We start from the raw sequence: 6,000 nt of genomic DNA on the forward strand, positions 1-6,000 counted from the left end.
GATTCCTGGGAAGGAAATAGTTAATGTCTCGTCTCGTCATTTCAGTTAAAACATCTAGCTACTGCCGGGCTAATCCGATATGTCACAGTTGATTGAGCTTATATGTCTATCCGATTAGGTTCTGGGTTCGAATCCCTGTCTAACACAAAGCTTTACCTCACGGCATTTCAAGTACTTTAGTAGGTAAGAAGCAATATATAACATCTCTCGCAGTTCATTAACAGGTACAATAGGTACTGTGTAGGATTTCGCGTCCGTTAAAAATGTTTGCGTTCTGTAATTTAAAGTTGGTACTTGCTAATTGATACTGTGTAAAATCGAGGTATATCACTCTCTGTATGCCTAATCAGGCATGACTGTTAGTTTCCGTCAGTCACGAAATCTTTGCTTAGTCTGCATGACCTGGGTTTGAATCCATATGCAGAACGAGGCGGTTCGTCGTGTCATTTGAAGGTCATACATATTCTCAACTAGCTGGTCTTGAATAACTTAAATTTTTAATGTCATTTTGTGTTAAATAATAATTAAGGTATGTTATTTTGAAGAGGAAATCATGAATACGATGAACTTACTACCTGCATTACCTATCTTAGGTAATAATGAGAGTGGTAACATTTCATGTATGTCATTCATTGTAATAAATGTGAGCTTACAAGCGTTGAGACAGTCTTACCTGTGATAGGGTGTTCCCTGATATTTGAAGTATCGTATTATTACTTTACATCTTGAGTTATTGCAATACAGAGCAGTGTTTCCTATTGGTGACTTGTTGGAACCATTTTCAATAGTCAAACGACTGTACTAAGGAACGATTAGAGGACCTCCTGGACAGCTGCGTGATGTGGGTTGCATGCGAATCATGCGAAATGCAATTCCGGTCAATCGGATACTTTTGAGCATGACTGTACATACGTTAGGCCATTTACGCAAAGTTGACAGTAGCATACATCAGAATTCAGGGAGTTTCCAAGACTGCAAGTATTTCCAATTGATTAGACAGTCAACCCTACTGAGTTAGTTACTTTCACGTAACTTTAAAATGACTTCGCTGCTCTGCAACACATCACTTACGTACGAACAGCCAACTTCGTTATGGATTCTGCCAGCAATAACACGCACCATATGTATAAGACATGAACTATAACTCCACTGTCAAGTCCAAATGGGCACTGTGAAGAATCTATAGCGAGACTGAGCCAGCACACCACAAGGTAATTAGCCTCGTCAAACTTACTGGCATTTGGTTGAATGGTGAGTATGAAGTGTCAAAAGCTTCTTTCACTTAACCTGTGTCTGTTAAATTTGTAGACTGTCATCAGCAGAAATGTACCATGAATCACCAATTGAAGTCACTGTCCACATTACTCTATGTGTTGAGATTTATTTAACATAAAGTGAAAAAATTCGAAGTTTATGGTGGAACTGAGGTGGACTGCTATCTGACACAGGCCCGAAATCAATCAGGTCGCCAGGCGATCTTTTTGAATCTGCTATGATGTCATAGAAGCCACGTTAACGATTATTTATCAACCGAAAATGTAATGCCCTACTTCGGTTATTCAAGTGGAAGCTTCTTCGGAACACTGTCTAAAATGATTCTTGCTTCATTGTTATTCTAAGAAAATATCTTTTCCTGATCTACTAGTTTGATTTCCTCGGCCGCCCGTTCCTCGGATACAGACACCTGGTCGTTATCAAGTGGTGTCTAACTACGAAATTGCGTCCAGGTTTTAGTTTGTGGCTTCCATATTCTTGTTCTGGCCCTTCAAAAACTTTCTATGAACGAAGCTTTAAGCCCACCATGATGATGTGGCGTCCTTGGGCGCTCTACCGCCCTACCGACTCCATAAATCGCCACTCCAGCTTTGTTGTGACATCTCAAGTGCTGATTTCAGTTTTTCATTAAAACTGAAATATCTCGTGATCTACAACATGGATCACCACATGATTTTCACCGAATGGTCTTAAAAAATGAACACATCCGAACACTTTCCAATGGAATATCTTTCGCATGTTAGTCAATCTTTATGCTCAGAAATAAATTTCCATTGTCAAAAACCGACGTTAGTGATTGCGCATGTGATTTGTCAAATCCCACCTCGCCCTCATTGGCTTGAAACTGCAGGAATTTTAAATTGTAATATTTACAACTCAGTTTTCTGGTCTATCGTCAGGTTTTTAACATAAAATTCTAAACCGTTATCCTTAACTAACAATTCTTTCAAAATTACTGTGTTGTTTAAGTTGGACATTAGCGGTCCATTAATGGTCATCCAGCTTCAGGTGGTGCAAATGACGAACGACACGGCAACTGGTGATAAATTACCCCAGTACATATTTATTCCCAAAGACGGGAAATATCAGCGTCAAGAGGAGTGGTGAGTCGCCGCAAAGAGGAACTGTAGGTTCCTCCCAGGAAGGCAATGACTTGGCGTAGGAGAGACGGAGAGGTGTATCTTAAGAGGGTTCCAGCAGGTTACACTATGAGAAACAAAAGTACGCATACAACTTAAAAACACAAATTTTTTCAGTTTTATATACCAGACACAAGCACACACATGAATTAATAATTCATTCATTGCCCTTCATACGCCTTATAAATCATTTAATGCCCAGTGGCAACTATAGTTGGCAATGTACTTTGAAATTAATGTTGGCAACAATGACAATGATGCATATACCTTATCTGTTGGAAGCAGTTGTGGACACGTTTCTATGTTGTTCATAATTTGAAGTATATTTGTTGTTGCTTTGAATGTTAAATCTGTTGCTGTGTGTGAGTGTTAAAAACCGATTCGACAAAAAATGTAAATGAAGTGAAGTTTCTTTGCGGTCTTGTGATAAATAGTCTAAATTATACACAGCATTTTTTTGGAATTTGTGAACAATGTTTTAGCATGACATTTGGTGGGAATTATGCGCCTGGCATACTTGTGTTGTCCTTCAGTTGTAACGATAATTTATGGACTGCGGAGCAAATCATAAATATTTTGAAGCAGATCGAAACAAAACAATACGATTAATTGGTATCATCCCTCCTTACGAAGCACAAGCTAGAGGTACTGATGTTGATTCTGTTTTATCAGATGATGAAGTTCAATGAATACCATGTCATCTTCCTGTACGTATACTAGGGGCACAGGCACAAGTTCAGTTCGCGGAAAATGAACAGTTTGTAAATAAAAAGGGAAAGAAGAAGGGCATGTTGAGGTAAAATTTTGCCGTTAGTGCAGAAAGTCAGTGCCTACAAGATGTAGAAGTTAAGGTATGTACAGAGACTCCAACCAAAACATCTGTAATAAATACGACAGGAATGAAGAATGGGAGGCTAAGTAAAAATTTTGTAGTAAGGGAAAAAAGCCAACGACAAGAAGCAGTTGAAGGTATTGACTATTCTGCAGAGCCTCCATTCCCATCCAAAGGTTCGAGGACGAAATTATGTATAAAACCCATTATATCAACTTGGGACCAAATAAAGAAGCCAAGTTGGAACTAAAAAAAGAGTGAGTGAACCTTATGGTCGACAGTTATTAGGTTCTATTTCAAATATAATAAAATCTCCGGTGGTTTCTCTTAAAAAGTTTTTCTCTGAGGAACTGTTCCTCAAACAAATTTATATTTTGCACAGACAGGATATCATAATCTGAACGTTTCCTATGATGAGCTGTGCACTTCCCTGGGAATACAGATTCTCTCACATTATCATAAATTGCCAAATAAAAGAATGTATTTGCAGAAGGAACCTGCGTGACAAGTAGCTTCTGAATCTATTAGGCGAAACACATTTGAGAAAATCTTGTGATACATACGCTTGCATGACATAACTAACATAAATGTATTTGAGATTTATAAAGCTGGGCCATTGTTCAACTTTTCCTATGATTACATCAAGAAGTTCCCTCTGACAATGTGGTTTGTATTGAAAGTTTACCGTCTTTCCTCCTTGCCTAGGGACGCCAGATGAAAGTTGATGTCGTCAAGCCCTGGATCAAAATTGCGCAACGGACAACTGGGGAGAGGAGCTTGAGAGCGCTACCTAGAGAGCGTGTCCTTTCTGTACGATACTAGGCAAGGGGCTGGAGGGCTCACACGCTGATGTGTGGGTCCCTGTACTCTATAGCTTTTATTTTAAATAAATACCTTTACCTTGACTTCTTTGTGATTTTTAAGGTATGTTAAAGATTGTTGACAGTTGATTTCCCATTTATTTCAAACATTATCACTCGACTTTACAGCGATAGCAGCAATTATTTATGTTTACAGATATTACAATTCTACAACTTATAGCTCGGGTATATTATATACCAATCTGCACGCACATTTCTACGGGTAAGACGGAATTGCGTTGGCCAAATGTATACCACCAAAATCTCCCAATATTTTACATAGGAGATTCACTATGTGAGAAGGGTAACGGGCAAACTGGGGAGCAGATACTTTAACGCAGAGGGTCAAATTTTCGGAGTTAAACGAACACATTCATCACCTTACACAATCCGAAGCTGGAAATAAAGGAATTAGTACAAATATTCAAATACCTCTCTTCCATGCGTTAAAATTGAGACAGACGTACAGAGGGCACGTCTGCTCACTTATCCGTCTTCTGTAACACCTCACACTGAATATGGCGGGCACCCGGACGTCTTCCTGGGCCCCGGTGGAGGGGGTGGTCAAACCACTTGGCCTTGACCAACCTCTCCACCCCAAATCTTGTGGCACAGGAAAGTCTTTGGCTTTTACCTGCCTGTGCTGTCTCTCTGATCCCCTAGCCAGGGGTAAGGTTGGCACTACTATACAACAGAACTACTTCCCAACAAAGATTTTGCCACGCCTTACGGAAAGGTGTGAGGAGATTTGGAAGGTTCATGTGCAGATTCACATCCACGTACAAGAAATTCATAATACACGACACATATAAATACTTATTATGAAGTCTGACACATTTCTTTCCACCCGTCTACATGGGTTCTGTTGCACCCGCGGCCGGCCGCGTCGTGTAATAAAATTGGCTGTGGAGCCGCCTCTGTTTCTACTTCCCGGTGCGAGAGAGCAGCGAAACCTGCTGCTTGTAGAGCGGAAACTACTGTACCGTTTCAGTATTGATGAGAGTATTGTACCATATTAAGGTACTCATGGGATTAAACAGTTTATCAAAAGCGAGCGAATCACGCTTGGTTTCAAGATATGGGTTTTGGCAAATCCAGATAGGTACGTTACACGTAGAACCTTACTGTGACACACATACGAAAATACCTAAAACTAGTCTTGTGGTCAGAGTGAGTATGAAGTGATTGGTTTGATTCAGCATGGAAATATTCCCGGTGGATTTAAACTCTACTTTGACAATTTCTTTACGTCAGTTCCGTTGCTGCAGTTGTGTAGAAGAAACCTGGTGGCACAGGGACAATGCGAGATAATAGGGTTGGAGACTAAGTGACTTTGCCTTCGATGACTGAGTTTGGTAAACTAAAAAAGAGGAAAATGTTTTCAGCTTCTAACGGTTAGATGAGATTGAATGACAGCACAGTAGCGACTGTTCTTTCCAACTGTGATGACATAGAACCTATACGAAGTGTGGAAAGATTTAGGAGAACGGAAAGAAAGGGATTAACGGTAAAGCTGCGTGATGCTGCGTAAAAATACGAGGGTTATTCCAAAAGTAAGGTCCGATTGATTGCCAAATTGAAACCACAGTGAACATTAGAAATGTTTTACTTGTAACAATTAGCTACACCTTTCAGCTACTTCTCTACGTAGTCGCCGTTCTGACTTAGACTTTTGTCATAGCGTTGTACCAACTTTTCAATAGCCTCATCATAGAAGGCAGCCGCCAGTGCTTTCCGCCAATTCTCCACGCTGGCCTACACCTCGTTGTCTGTGTCAAAATGTTGTCTTCAAAGACAGCGATTCATGTGACCAGAGATGAAACTCAGGGGGAGACAATTGCGGACTGTATTGTGGGTAATCTCACATTTCCATTTGAAAACGATGCAGGAGCAT

This window comes from Schistocerca americana, chromosome 5 (genome assembly GCF_021461395.2).
Source record: "Schistocerca americana isolate TAMUIC-IGC-003095 chromosome 5, iqSchAmer2.1, whole genome shotgun sequence".
Lineage (NCBI taxonomy): Eukaryota > Metazoa > Arthropoda > Insecta > Orthoptera > Acrididae > Schistocerca > Schistocerca americana.